The following is a 16,249-nucleotide window of genomic DNA, read 5'->3' on the forward strand; positions in this document are numbered from 1 at the left end:
TATTATTTTTTGCACAGACCCATGAACATGACTTGTTTGTTTGCAGTCCAGCCTGGTTTTACTCACTTTGAATTAAGTAACTGATCTTATTACTGATCCGACTATGAGAGGGCTTATCACAGGTTCCTTGGCACATGACAGAGATTACTCTGTCGGTGCAACCACATCCAAGTAATGTGACGTGTCCTCTCAGAGCTATTTTTGTCTTTACCCTCCTCCAGGACCTTGATCCTTTGGTTTCTCCAGCCAGTGACCAACTAAAACCTTCTTAATACTACGGAAACCCCAACTACGTAATTGGACGAAGGGAAAAGCTCTGCTATTTCTTATGGCAGACGTCATTTGCTTCTTAAGGCTTTCATTAAATTGAGGGCAGGATAATTTTGACTTAATAGACATGATTGTGGGTGTAATTAAAAGCAAAATAAAAATAGGCACTATCAGGGACTACACTGAACATGGTCTAGTGTTGAGTTTGAGAATGAGATTGAAGATGGGCAAGGAGTACATCCCTCATTCTTGAACAGAGCTGAAGGATCCAGGGTTTACTCCAGTCCTGGTAAGAAATTTGTGCATGGGTTTGACTCTGAACACTTACCAGTCTCCTCTGGAAGAAGGCAGGCTCAGGAACAAAGGTCAGCAGAATTTGGACAACAGCTCCAGACCCATGGTGGGCTGGAGCAGCACAGCTGACACTTCACTTTAAGCCTCTGGGAGCTTCGTCAACAAGTCCGAGAGAAATGCCTTATGTCCTGTTTGGCTAAAACTGCCACATCTTCAGAGTGAAGCAAGGAATGAGGAGAGCCAGGGGTTTTGTAGTAGGGGCACTTGGCTGGAATATACACACTGTATGTCCCCCTCTCACCACAGGTACATCACTGGTCTTTAATTTAATCTCTCTGTGCCACCAGCATCCCAGCTGCACAGGGAGTGCCGTAATGCTGCTTTGACCATCCTATTTTAGCTGGTGAGTTCTTCAGATCAGGGATAATATGCAAGTATATTGTTCTGGTCCTTGGGGTCCTGGCTCTGGATGGGGAACCCTCTGCTCTGCTGTGTTAGACAGGGGACAGAGACTGGTCATCCTTCGGGGAGACACAGTGGCAGAGCTGCTGGCAGTCGCTAGATAGGATTTGTTCTCCTTTGGTGAGGACATGCCATGTGAGGAGGCGGATGGCAGCCCCAGGCACTCTGTTCAGCTCTGATGAATAATAGCTGTTGCTGACACCTCGTGGAAGCCTCACACAAACATTTTCTCAGAAACATTTCGGTTTCATTTCTTCTGCTGCTGCTGGTTCCCCACCTGATGAACTTGTCCTTTATTTCTGTCATCTCAGGACTCTTGGCTGCCTGCAGCACCAGGGATGGGAAGGCAGCAAGGGAAGCTGCGTGGGGCTGCCTGGTAAGGAGGAGTGCACATCTTCCTGCATGGTGGTGAGTGAGGGCTGTTCACTGTGGATGGTTTTTGCACATCAGATGCAGAGAGGAGAGCACCTCCCTCCTATACCCACCTGGGTCTGTAACACCTATCATGTACATGCCTTTTGTGTGTCTCTTTGCCCATCTCCATTTTTCAGGGGAGCATTTTGGCAAGTGGCTGTCCTTTCATTTCAGAATATCAAATCACTTTGGAAAAGATACAGAAGTTTTCCTGGGAAGTGCAAAAATATTTTCATTTGAGAAACAAGACAGCTGATTAGAGAGTCAGCGGTAATCTGGGTTGGGGCAATGCTCCAGGCTCCCTTGCTGGAACAGTCAGTCAACATCACCCTGTCCAGGGGAGGAGTTGTGGCCTTGAACCTCGCCCTGTTCTCATGAGTCACCATTGCACTGTTTTGCTCAGCATCCACCTCTTCTTCCTCCTGTCTTCATTTGTATTACGGTCAGTGTCTGCTTGCTTGACTTTGTGTGAATCATCATTCCACACTGAACCTGAGCTGCCCATAACTTCAGCTGCTCTGCTTTCTCTGCTGTGTTACAGGGTCAGCTCCATCCTGACCCATGGCATGAAAGAAAAATCTGCTTTGGAAACAACAAAGTGAGCAAGTCTTCTCTTGTTACTCTCGTTTCCTGGATGCTGCTGAGCAAATTCCAAAAACCTGCATCCCAAATTATTCTTGGTGGAGTAGGCTGCCCAGAGAGGTTGAGGAGTCTTGATCCCTGGAGATATTAAAAAGCTGCCTGGATGCAATCCAGAGTAATGTGCTCCTGGGGACTCGGCATGAGCAGGGGTGTTGGATTAGATGGCCTCTAGCAGTCCCTTCCAACCTTACCCATTTTTGATTTTTGGGAGCCCAAGTGAAGCTCTGATACATTTTGTTTTGGAACAGGAATCTCTCCACTGGCTCTGTAGGAAGTACACAATGTGAGGGTTGACTGCTGTCAGACATCAGTCCCAGCTGATGAGAGGCTGAACTGGTGTCATGGATTTGTTGAGGTTGGCCACCAGTGGGATAAACCAATTTTTAAGGCTTTGAAACTTATTTTTTATTCTGGTTCCTTGATAAAGTGGTCTGGCAGAGTGAAGTGGGCAGCAAGGTGATGAGCTCCTTCGGCTGCAGCTGCTTTGCAAGCCCTCAGGGATGCTCACTAGCTGTGGTCAGTGTCCTCTTCACCTTGGCCGGGTTCACAGCCCACCTCTCATTAAGCCTTGATTTTGGCACCTGTAATAAAAGAGCCACATTTATCCTTTTGGAAACTTGCGGAAACTCCCAGAGCTGCAGGAGAGATTAAATTTCATCCAGCATATTACAGGGGGAAGCTGAAAAGTGTGCTTGGCCCTTAAAAGACTAAAAAGTACCTTTTGGGGAGCCTTTCTGTTTCGTAAACAAGCAGTCAAGAGGGGTCAGAGAGCTCCTGGCGCCTTTGGACCATTTTGGCCTTCAGCTTGATGTTGGTTGTTAAAAATATTTTCCCAGATGTATTAATACGACCAGACTGGATTGCATCTGAGCTGAACATTGTGAGCCTGAGGCAGGACATAAATATAGAAGCAAAACAGGCTGACATAAGAGTCATCTGTCCTCTTCTACACAAGAAGTGAAGGGGAAAGAGAGGGAACTTATTCTGTTGCAATTTTTAGACACTTCCAGGAATTAGCCTGAGCCTCAGATAGTGCCTGCATGGGGTCCTTAGGCACAGAATCCCCCACGTATCCCTCTCCCAGCCCCTGGTGCGCTGTGCCACAGGACTGCACACTCAGCACATTTTTAGCCAAGGGTTAGATCTGCCTAGACAAGGTCTGCAATCAGGAAGGACTATTTGTTTGATGTGTTTGCCCAACAGGATTACCCTTATCATAATGACACAGCAACCTGGCCTTAGCAGAGGAACCCCCAAGGGCATAAGGGGTCAAACTCTTGCCTCCATTGCCCCAAATATGCACAGTGTAGCTTGTCTCTTATCGTGCAATATCCAGCCATGCTTCAGTTGGCCTTCAGTGCTCTGCTTTGGGAAAGAGCAATTGTGCCAGGTACTGCTGCCTGCTGACATCACACTTGGCATTTCTCTCTCCCCACCTGAAAAAAAAAAATCAATCATATTCAAAGGTTAGAAAAATGATGCAGTGTTTTATAATTAGAGAATAGGATGCCTTCCCCAATGGGAATTGCTCTGAGCAGGTGCCTGATTGAATTCAATGTGAATTTGTTGCCCTCTGGCTCCCTAAGAACCAATGAATTGCCTACCTTCAGTATTATATATCATGAACATGCCTTAAAATCATTACTTAGTCATTTCTTTGTCTACAAAAGTATACCTGTGATTATTAAATTTTGCTACTTAAAACACTCAAGGAAGGTTTGGGATGAAAGCTCAGTTTTCCTGTAGATACATAGGATAAAGGTTTTGCTAAAGCAGAGCCTGGCCCCACAGGGGATCAGTACCCAGACTTACTCACTCCAGTTTCTGGCTAGGCCAGAGACACCTCCTTGTTCCCTGTTGGTGTCATTTTAACTGCAGCACTTTTCAGGCTGGTTGATGTGAGCTTGTCCTCACCAGCTCCCGGGCTATTTGCAGAAGCAGAACCTGCCACTCACTATGTGCCAGTTCCAAAACAAGCAGGATCCTTTGTTTATAATGTGCTATAATTGGCCTGAATGAAACCTGCGGTTCTTCAGGCTGTAGGGCCCAGGACTGCTGATGCAGCAGCACCCTAATTCCAAGCAATGCTGCTGGGAATCCTGAAATGGCTTTGCATAAAGCTGAGGGATGTGTAGGTACATAGTGTTAGCGTTATGTTCAAAAGCTCCTGGTTTCTGGAGCAGGCTGTACTTGTCAGGGCTGTGTAGATCTCCTTCTCTAGATGAGGTTTGGGGGGATGGAGCCTCCCTGGAGCAAAGCAGAGAGATCCTCTTTCTGTAGCAGCTTCATTGTGTAGATGCTTGGGTTGCCACAGGGAGCATTACCCTAACCATCCTTTTTTTCCCCCAAGGCATTTGTAGTTGGGATGTGAGCAGGGCTCTGTGACTCAGAAGCTACCTATCCAGCCATTGGGCCTAAATGATTTAAGTTCACCTGTGATCAGTGTATATTTAATTTTGGTGGCATGTGTGGCTGTTCAGACCCTGCTGTTCAGCATGGAACTGTTCTGACCTTGTAGCTCATTGCAGGACAAACTCCTGTCTAAGATAAAGCAAAGCAGCCCCCCACTTTTGTTTAGAGGCTGGTACATACAGTATAGTGCTCACCCAAGGGTTGTATTTGATCTGGCTTTGCTGTAAGAAACCCCTCTGCTATTTCAGTTCTAAAACACAATAGATATATGGCCAAGCAGAAAGATTAAAAAAAGTACTGGCTAATGCTCTGTGTGTCTTAGAGGACTTATTTTTATTCCCATTTGTTATTTCTCTCTGCTTTTGGCTGCTGCTGGGTCTGTTGAAATAACAAACAGGGATAAAGAAAGAGGGCAGCTCTGTCATGAGCTTCCTTTGGTGGGAAGTGGCCATGGTGCAGCAGTTAACTCCAACAGTGACGGCAGCCTCTGCAGCTCTGCTGCCAACAACCCAATGGGAAACCCGTCCTGTTTTTCTGAAAAAAGATTGGATTATCAGTCAAAGGCCTTTTTGCTGCAGAGTGGTGTTTAGAGTCTGTCTTTTGCTTTGTAAAAAAGTAGTCAGAAATCTTTTAGTGCTGTGTGCAGCTGCTCTGCTGCCAAGAAAACCTCCAGGGCCTGGTGATGAGGCCTCTGCAATATTTCCGGTTTCTTTGTAATTACTTTCTAATTAAATTTTCAAATCCAAGTACAATCAGGAGGTTAAACCATAGCGAGTTCATAGTAGGGTCTTTCCATTTGCTTTTTCTTTTTCTAAGTCAGTAGCTATCCCCTATGTAGAGGTGATAGGTAATTTTGTGCATATAAAAGCGCTTAAAATCAGGGTGGCAATGCCTTTTACCTGATGGATTCAGCACTAGCATAATTTTATGCACTCTCCATTTGGAAGCACTGCTTTTGCATAGAAATTGTTGTAACTGCCTGATCAGATTTGTCCATTAGTATGTCTACTCATGGCTTATTAAGTGGCTGGGGCATTAGAGTCCAAGCTTCCCTTGCCAGGACTTCCCTCTACTTCTCCACACGCAATTTAGGGAAATGGGAGGACCGATGTTTCCAAGGTGTTGCAAGAGTTTTGTGATGCCTCCATCCCAGAAAACAGAAATAAAAAAGGTCTAAAATGATGATGTAAAGTAATTGGGAGATGAGATACGTGACAAAAACTAGCCATGTGTAAATAGTGAAGCTGAGAAACACCTGAACTCAGTTGCTAAGCACTGCACAAAGGTCTGCTGGCTCCCTGCCACCACCTGAGCCATGCAGGGGTCCCAGTGGTCTCCTCCCCTTTGGCTCTGCTCCCTGCACCTCTCCTGCTTGGATACTGGGACCAGGACAGGCTGACCATTGCCTTCCATCTCTGCAGCAGGGCTGCCCACAGTGGAGCAGCCACTGTTGAGGTGAACAGAGTGTTTGGATTTTGTTCTGCAGGTTTTTTTACTGCAGAAAGGTGTGAAGCACACTTGGACAAGGTCTTAGGCTCCTTCAGACTCTTTTGGAGTGCTGTGGGCAGAGCCCATCCTGGCTACCCATCCCATCTGTGTACCCTGCCCATGCCAATGTGATCTGTCACCAATGGGGGTTATTTGATGGCTCTTGGGAGTGCTGCTGTTCAGAGCTGGGTATGGCAACACCTGCTGGAGCACCCAACAGTGCATGTGGGAATTTCAGTCATGCTAAGAAGCATTGCAGGTGACAGACAAAATTATGCAGGCTCACCTCTTCACATCTCTGCTTTGCTGCTGTTAGCCTCTAGCCGTGCTCTCCTGCCCCCAAACTGGGGATGGCAGAATAAGAAGTGCCTGTGTCCTGGTTTACAGCCAGGTGGTTCAGCTTAAACCACTGAAGAAAGTGGGTCTGGGATAATACATCAGTGTTATAAAGGAAGGTAAGCCTTGGAGTAAGGTTTGTGCTTGGGAGAGGTAATGCTATGGGGTTGAGTGTTTTTTGAATGATGTCAGCGTTTGCAATCCCTTAGACTTGTGTTTGGGTTAAGCCCACAAAAGACATAAGAGTTCATTTGAGTTTACCCTGGAAACCTTGCTGCCATCTCTGAGGCACAAATGTTCCTGGAGACAGCCTGCTCTTGAAATTCATGTATTCTGTGAAGCAGAAAGAAAAACATAGTGGCCAGGGTTCAAGCACATTTCTTGGTTGTCCTGGTGATAAGTGCCTGATAAAGGTTCAAGATCTTTGCTTGTATAGAATAAAAGCAGCTTTGCTTAAGTTACTGCTGGCATCCATGGTCTCCCAGAGGGTGTTGATCTGTTGTTCCCAGTGTCTGGGCCATTCTTGGTGAGTGAGACAAGGTTGTGTTGTGTGGGTTGTAGTTTGTCCTACGACAGAAGTGACCTTCCAGGTTTTCAGTCTGTGGCATGCTGCAGTGGCTGTGTCATGCAAACATTTGCAGTAAGCTGGATTCCCCCCTCTGAGGGACTGGGGCTTTGTGGAAGGAGTATGGGATGGTGGCACAAGCCCACTGCAGTTGGCAGCCTGCTGCAATGGTCCCTGGAAGCAAGCCAAGAGTAGCTGGTTAGCACCACCATTAGGTTTTGGAGTTGACAGCCTGTGGAGATATAAAGGCAAAAAAAGCCTCCTTGGCGCTTCCACTTCCAGCTTTTTGTTGTCTGGCGAAGAAGGGACTGGTTCTCTGACTCTTGGTTTGTGCTCTGAGAGACTAAGTGTGTTTGAGAGCAGGATTTTTTTAGCAGAAGTGTGAGGATGGTGGTGGGGGGAGAGGTGAGGCGAGGTCAGAGCAGTGGGATGTGACATTCAGGTTTTCTCTCAGGGCTCCAGTGGGCTGAAGCAGATGTCAGAACCTGAACTCCTTGAGTCACCTGCAGTAGTGAGGATGGAGCTGCATCCCCTCTGCTGCCTTCAGCCCCTGCTCTCACGGGGCTTCCCCAGCCCCATCTGCCTGTCACCATGGGCAACTTCCCAAAGCTGGAGCCTGAACTGCTTTCGTTCCTGCACAGGCCACTTAGTCATTTCCCACTTGTAAACAAACATTTTGGAGACACTGGAGAAGCTGAGCCACCAAGAGGACAAAGTTCTGTTGCTTTTAAAGTAGCTCATTCATCAGTGAGTTTTACCATACAGCAGCTCAGCCACAGCTGAACTGAAACCACCCTCTCCTTGTCATACAGGGAACAGGAAAATGTGCTTCTGGAGCAGGCCAGTCATTCAATCGTCAGCTTGACTTCCATTTAAAGTGTTGTAGTTGAGGTGGCTTTGTTACGAGATTTTTAAAAATCTGTCTTGTGACCTCTTCTTCTTCCTTATATGCAGAGGTCTTCCAGAGTGTCTCTGAGGACACTTGCATTGGCAGTGCAATGGAGATCTGAAGCGTGGTTGTGGCTGCAAACTAGAGGCAAACAATTCCCCTCAGTCCTTGAAAAAAGGAGGAATCTGCTCATCCACGTTTAACTGCTGCCTGGCTTCTGTACTTTTCTAACCTTCATTTCCACTTGTGTGACCTGCCCATAGGTGTGGGCTCACACTTTCCTCCCGCTGACCCAGGCAGGTCATCACGCGGTTCCACACTGATGTGGTTCTTGAAAATTCATTGTGACTGAGGTCATGCACAGCTTGGAGGTGAATTATTGCCAGGTCTCCTGGAGCATTACCCAGCAGTGCTGGAAACGGCCCTGGGGATGAACACTCTTGCAAATGATCAGCCAGCCCCTTCCTCAAAGAGGTCCTCATACGAAAAGCTCTAAAGTGGAAAATTGTTTTTCAAAAAAATCTCAGAGAGAGGGATAAAAAATCAAAAAGCTGTGGGAACTGTTTAAATCAAATTTTAAACAGCATAGTGGGCATTTTAGTTGAGAGATTTATTAATGTCTCATTAAAAAAAAACTCATACAAACTTAATTATTTACCAAAAAGCTGTATCACAAGGGGCGGATGCTGCCAGCATGTGGGGCTGAGCCAGAGCTGCTGCTCCTGCTCTGTCCATGGGCTTTGGGCTGGCACAGGCACAGTGCTCCTTCCCGCCTGCCACCAGCCTGGTGAACATGGCTGGCTTGTGCTCAAGCTTAGCACAAGCTGGGTCAGGCACCTGATAAATCTAAGCCAAAACCGAAGTGCGTTTGGCTGCTGAGGATGGAGCTGCTGTCAATTTGTTTTTCTCGGCTCAGCAGTTCCCCCTGAGATCTCCATCAACAAATCGATGCTCGGCGTCGCACTGTCCTGCCTCAGCTCATCCCGGGAGCTGTGTGTGTCCTCAGGCTGGCCCTGAGGGACGTGCGGCATCTCATGGCCACTCAGAGCAGCAGCCTGGGGCTGGCTCAACACTGAGCTTAACTCCCGTCGGAGCTGCTGGGATTCACTTCAGAGCTCAGCGAGTGCCAAGTGCTCCCTGGACTGGGACACGCACCTGGCTGCCGGGTGAGGGGTGTGCCACTCTGTTAGATAAGCCTTTTGGGTTCCCTCTGGTTTGCTGTGCTTCATTAGGAGCCAGAATTTAACATTTTCTGCTGGACTTGCCCCTCTGCAGTGACAGCCTGACTCTGCGTCGGTGAGGCGGATTCATGTTTTCCGCTTGGGTATTTCCAGTGACACTGGTCAGGCACAAAATCATGTGATTTGAAAGAACAATTTTGGCTATCTTACCCCAAATGTCAGATTCTTTCTGTCTTTTAAAAAATTATTTTAATTTTTAGGACTCTTTTCCCTCAACTGTTTAAAACTAGAAAAATCCTCCAGAAGTTTGCTGTAATAAAATTGGGACCATGGTACAAATTGCCAGGGCTCTTCCCGGCGGCATTCCGGCCAAAGTTGACTTGCGGTGCCTGTTCCAACTTGCAGCAGCCGCGAGTGCATCAGCAGCCAAAGGTTCCCCCCTGCAGCACAGTTACAGCTACTGCAGGTGCCCCATCATCTGGAGCTCATTTATTCATGAAGATTGTTCCTGTTTTTAAAAAATGGAAGAGAGGAAAAAAAAAAGGCATCTTGCGCCGCTAAAATCCGGAGAAAATTCTACTGACTTCAGCAAAAGCAGATGGGATTGTTAATGTCATGATGGAATTGGCAATTCTTGGCACTCCTTTTCCTTTGTGGGACCCGATCTGAGGAGTTTCCCACGGAGATATGTTGGGTCACAGGTCATGATATAATGACTACATCCACGGGTCAGCGCCAGACATAGTTTTGCTCCTCACTCATGATGAGTCATGAAGAAAAAATGGGCTAAAGCTTTATGTGGTTCAAGGGACGACTGAAAAAATTCATAGCGAAATGTGTTGAGGGATACTGAGGCAACACCACAGTGCAAGGACAGGGCTAAGAATCAAACTGTTGGAGTTGGTGGGGTTTTTTGGGGGAGAATTTTGGTTGATTCTCTATTCTGGTAATACCCCCTCTTCTGGGTGCAGCTGGGACCGATGGACCTTCACATGATCCAGCCCCACCACTCCTGTTATCTCATGGGCATCTGTGCCAGTGCTTGCCAAAGCACTTGGGCTTGCTGTTGCTTCAGGCTCTAGCCAAATTTAGGCAAATGCAACTAAATGTACTACACAGAGATCACAGACGAAATGTCCTTTCCAACTTCACCTGGTTAGATTCTTTTCTAAAAGAAAATGGAACTCCTGAAAAATGTGCTGACCTTGTGCATCACCTACACCAAGAGCATCTACATGAGTATATATTGACCTGCCCCATTTTAGGGATGCAGTGGGGCTTGGCCAGAAGTTGGCAGAGGCTCATAAAGCAGTTGAGGGGCTTTGTTCCCCTCTTACATGCACATACAGACCCCCATAGCTCTTAGCTGGATGCTGGCACAGCCCTCAGTGTAGCACAGACTATGTTTTCTCCTGTGCAATTCAATAAATTCAGCATTTTCAGGACCTCGGCATAATCAGGGTTTTCAATCTTCTCCTTCATTGCCTTCTAATATACCCTCCTAACAATTAACTCTGTGTGTTGGGAGAACGCCAAATGCAGGGTAAAAGACTTCGTTTTTCTTTCCCATAATTAAATGTCGTGTTCACTGCTGTCTTTCCCACTCGATTAAGTATCCGTGTATGGTCTAAAATGCTCTTTGGTGAATTAGCATAAAGTCTGTCAGGATTTCAACCAACATTCTCCCTCCTGCTGCATCTGTGCAGCTCACAAAGGGCAATGTTGGCTGGCAGCGGGGGCTGCCAGTATTTTTTTAAAATTACATCTAAAGATATATTGGAGAAATATTCCCCAAGCTGGACTCTGGCAATATCTACAGCACTGCATGTGATGGCAAAAAATATAATAGGTTGTCAATGACTAATAAATGTGTGAGTTATGGGCTGGGAGGTGAAATATCAGAACTTTCCACCAGTTCAGGATGAGCTGGAAGTGAGATGATGACTGGGATTCTCAGCACGAGATGAGCAGTGGGGTTATCCTGGTTGGCAGCCCTTTCCTGGTGAATGGCCACTTGGAGGGTTTCCCCAAAAAGCATTCTCTGGAGCCAGTGCACTTTTTCCTACATCCCCCAGGGCTGCTCTGTGCCACCCAGTTCCAGGTAGAGGGTGCTGGTAGGTGCCTGGGCAGTAAGACATTCCAAGGGGCAGCATATTTCTAATCAACTTTTCAGCACAGCCCCAGCTCCTACCAAGAGTCTGTCCTTGTCTCCATTACATCCTTCAGTGCCCAGCCCTCCTTTTCACCCTTCAAAATGTTCCTTTTTCCCCCCCACTGTGCTCATTTTTTTAATAAGAGTGGGTTAGGTTGGAAACAAATTTAAGATCATTGAGTCTGTTAACCCAGCACTAAACCATCTCCCAAGTGCCACGTCTGCACATCTTTTAAGTTCCTCCAGGGACAGTGACTCCACCACTTCCCTGGGCAGCCTGTTCTGGGCAGCACCTTCCCTGGGCAGCTTGACCACCATTTCAATGAAGAAATTTTTCCTCATATCCAATCTAAACCTCCTGGCACAATTTGAAGCTGTTTTCTCTTGTCCTATTGTTCGTTTCTTTAATTTTCATAATTCTTCAATCTTCACAACTTCAGGTTTGTTACCAAGTGCAGAAGCAGTCTCTGATATGGGAGGATGGGTCATTATAAGTTGGGAGAAGACTTAGTGGTGAGGGGAACAGAGCTGGCAGATAAACCTGGGATGTGGCTGCGTCCCAAGCCCTCCTTGTCCAGAGATACCTCTGCTCCCTGATCCCTGGGTGGAATCTCATACCACTGCTGTTTCCTATTTCCTCCTGCAGCTCTCTTGGTGTCCTTTGGATAAACAGCTGCAGAAAGGGAGCCTTTGTTTCCAGAAGCGTTGGGGGAATGGCTCGTGGTGGTACAGATAACCCTGCCTGTTGAGGAGAGGCTGCAGTACAACTGGGAGGGTACACAATGAATTATTCACCAGCTGTTTCCTCTCCTTTCAAGACATTTTCTGTAAAAACAGGGGCTGGAAGTGGTGCATGTGAGATGTGCAATCAACCACACAGAAGGAGTTTGAGCTTTTGGCTTGCTGGGTACTCAGACCATCCGTCACGAATAACCGGTTTGTGCAAATTTGTCTGGGCCTCCATGAGGTTTGACTGCAGGTGGCCCATAAATGTGTTTTCTTTTTCTCTGAGTGCCTGCTGAAGACCTCAAAGTCTGATTTACAGAAGTGCCAGGTGCCCGCAGCTTTGACAGGCATTGGTAGGAGTAGGAGGTAGGATGCTTTAAACATACAGAGAGAGGCACAGTGCCATGCACCCCCATGAGTGGGCTCTTGGGACCTTCTGCTTGGGCCCCCGGGCTGTTTGCAGCCTCTCCTTTGCATGGCCCAGTCCCTAAGGAGGAGACAGTGACAGCCCCCTCTCCTCGGGCTGCAGATAAAGGAGATGCTCTCACACTGGTGAGCACTGGGCTGCATTGGTGAGGTGCTATGGAAAGAAGCCCATGAGAAAAAAATACAGGTCCCCACGCCTGAGTCCAGCACTGGCAAAAAGCAAGATGTGAATAAAAGGCATTGCTGGTTTTTTGTTTTTTTTTTTCTTTTCTTCAACCTGGTTATTCAAACTGCCATGAAAAATATATCAGTTCTTTTCTTTTATAACCTCTTACAAGCTCTCAATTTTAGCCTCCACTCTCCAGAGCCCATAAAATAAATGGGTAGAAACACCATAAAAATGAACAAAATCACAAACCATAGCTAGTTCATATTCAGAGTGTCTCATTAAATGCATATTAAGGAAAATCCCTCATCTTACATAAATATGTAATTGTTTATAAATCTGTAACTAATTTTAAGCCATTTGGAACAGCCTTATAGTAGAATGACCTGGAAATTGAAGGAGGTGCCAGCTGACTGCACTAAAGGACAAGAACAGATTAGATGTGAAATACCTCTATTTTAATAGATTTGAAAAAATTTTCCAGAAAACTTACAGGTTAAAAAAAGGTAAAATTGCTCATTTATTTCATGTTTTTGGCTTTAAATAATAAGAATATTTTCCCCCTAGGAACTCAGCACCCTGCCATACTCAGGAACTGAGAACTTAACCAGGAACCAGCTGGTCAGGCCACCTTTCTCTCCTGCTGTCACTTTTTAGCAGTGGGTACTCAGCCTGCTTTCTGCCATCACCTCCACCTCTACAGGGCAACAGCAGAGATGTGAGAGAGGTTATTGGGAAAGGACAGTATCCTCTTGTACTGCCTTGCCTATTTGCATAAGAACTATCTCAGAGCTGGAAAATAGTCTTTTGTGCCTGCAGTTCCAAGGGAAACTCATGGCAGGGGGACCAGAGGAATAGACATAAAAACAAATGGACACACACATTTCATTTCTGTTCCTCATGCTGAATATTGATGCACAGTGCATTGAACACCTGGCCTTTGCAGCCAAATCCTACCTGATCCCCTGGCCATGGATGCAGGGGATGACAAGTGCTTCCCAGTCTCCCAGGTCGCATGCTGACAAGGCCTAGGCATCAAGTTGAGACTTTCCCAGCCATTTCCCAACCTGCATCCTCTTTCAGCATTGCCCCCAGTTGAGGAGCATCCTTCACAGCTGCCCTCCAGCTCCCAAGTGTACCTTTGTCATGAAACCAGAGGGCGGCTCCAGGCTTTCCTCAACCTGCCTGGGGAGAGAGGAAACACGATCCTATCTCCTAAGGGAAGCTGGAAACAGCCGAGTTGATAAGAAGGAAATCCATCCCTGTCCTAGCTGTGCCTGGGCTCCAGCACTGACTCCCTCCCTCTCCGAGTGCTTTGGAGAGGAGTTAAAACCTTGCTGCCCCTTTGGTGGAGACTGAGCTGGCCCCAGAGGGGGGTGGAGCCTGTGCTGCTGCTATGGGTGGGTGCACGATGACAACCCACAATGATTATGTTCCCAGCAGTGGGTACAGTGAAGTGCTGCCAGATGATGACACCTCACAGGGTCCCAGGGATGCTTTTAGATTCATTTATTAATAGCTCCCTGTGTTTTCATTTCTGGAAACATAAATATGTATCCCCAAATGCTCCTGATTTTCACATGCCTGGAAGTTGGTAAATTGGTGACTGATTTCAGATCTGTCCAACGTAAGGCTCTGTGATTGATCGGCATGTCCGGAGCCATCCTCACCTCACTCCTATGCCAAAATCCTGGGAGCATGTGCTCATAATAGTGACAGGCTGGGAACAATCTGAGGAGGAAAGCTGCAGGAGCTGGGTCAGTCCTGGAGCAGGCTGGCATAACTTCAGCTGATTTGAATGTGAATTACACCCATTTAGGCCAGGCCTGGAATTTGCCCCTGGCATGGGCTGGCTCTCTGCAGCTTCACTAAACCAGTTGTTTTTGCCTCAAAATGCTGTCTGTGGGAAAAGAGCTGAGCAAAAGCAACTCACGGTGCCAACCTCAGCTGTGACTTTGCCTATGAAAAACGCAACTAATATGAGCGATTCTTACGTCTCGTGATTTTAGATTTTCTTTAGAAATTGCAGTAGTTAGTGAGTGCATACAAATGTGTGTGCATGGGATGCAAACACATAAACTCCCACCCATGAACACACACTCTAAATACTAGCTGATTCAAGTATAAGTGTTTTGTTTCTGGATTTAAACTTCCTCCAGATTTAGTAATTTTGGAGTGCAGATTTTGTCACACTGTACTGCTGAGGTGCTCAGTGCAAATGTTGGGTTTGATCTGGCTGCTGACAATTTCTTGGGTGATTTGTGTTCTGGGCTTTGTTACATGGTTCTGTCTCTGAACCCAAACATTTCTCTGGGCTCTGGACTAGCTGAGCTGCTGGTTTTAGGGTACATGGGTATGTAGGTAGGGCTCCCCACAGACCGGAGATCAGCATTTCCACCTTCCCAAAAGGTCACCTTGTAGCATCTTTTAGCTGTTGAGTGACTAAATTAAAGTGTTCGACCTAGTGGCAGCATAGGAGGGACATCAGTGACCCCACTGATGGGAACACATGTGTACAGGCGTGTTTAAGATCAAGCACAGTGAAATGTCTATCAAGAAGATATTTGCAGGTGATGACAAATGCAATATGCTGAGACAAGAGCCACCCTGAATCATCCGCAGCTGGTGGGACAATGTCCCTGTGCCCAGCACTGCCTCTCCATCCTCTGGCAACATGAAGATCACCCAAGGTGAGCTGCTGCCTCCAGCCAGCTCAGTATGGACCTGCCAGCTTCAAATATCACCCTGAGCCGTTATCTGATACAAATGCAGCTCTTCCTGGGATCAAAGAAAGCAACATGCATTGAAAAAGACTCATCAGAACTTTGACTCTGTGCCCCCTGCACCACCCTCAGGAGTGACAGAGGACACAGCCATGCCCTGCAGAGGTCACGCTTCACTCCAGATGGAAATGGCATTTCTGGGCACCCTCTGGCCTCTTTTAAAAGTCTTAATAAATTTAAGTCCCATATTTGGCTAAGGTAAAACAATTTGCAATTCTAGTCACTCACATGAGAATTATTTTAGGATAAAGAGCAGAGGCTTTTGCAGTCTGGTGAGACACTCCTTGCAAGTATTAATTTGGTCTTGTTGCTGGGGGGACTTTCTGGAGAAAGGAATGGTGAGAAGAGAAAAAAAGAAAAAAAAAGAAAGCAGAGAAGAAAACCGGAAAGTGAAGGTCATGTCTTCCCTGTCTGGAGATGGTCTTTACCAGTGATGGTGAACTGTCCTTGTCTAGATCTCTGTGCCTGGACACAGAAAGGGAGAGAACAGCAGTTTTGGCCCTAAAAATGCAGAAATAGGAGGGTGATATTTTGCTTTCCTGCTGCTCACAGGGAGTCACTCAAAAGCGTACTGCAGTGCAGAGCAAAACATGGCCATAGTGATCCAGCTGCTTATCGAGCTGGGGAGGGCCTGAAGTCAACTAATTTGGTAGCAGCCTGTTCGTGTAGTGTAATCCCATGTTAGCCTTGAAAATGCTAAATCAGGAGTGAAATCAAGATTTTTCTCACCACTGGATTTAGTTTAGCCTTTCCAAATGGGATAATATAGCAGAATGCTGCCTTTCTTGGAGCTGTTATATTTCATCCCATTTTATATCCTTGCTTGTTTTCAGTAGCCGAGGACTTTCCAAAAGAATAGTTTTGTGCTCTGCAGGCTGCTCAGAGCAGGTCATATTAACGAGCTGTGGATAATGTTTCAGAGAGCATCTCAGAAACCAGAGGCTGTGCCTCAAACCCCGGCTGCAAGCCCCTGGGCTATCCAACATCAGGCTTCCCATTCCAGCACAGGTTTTCCCCAGCAGGACAGAGGCTGTATGAAACAA

Source organism: Coloeus monedula (genome assembly GCF_965178545.1).
Source record: "Coloeus monedula genome assembly, chromosome: 6".
NCBI classification, from domain to species: Eukaryota; Metazoa; Chordata; class Aves; order Passeriformes; family Corvidae; genus Coloeus; species Coloeus monedula.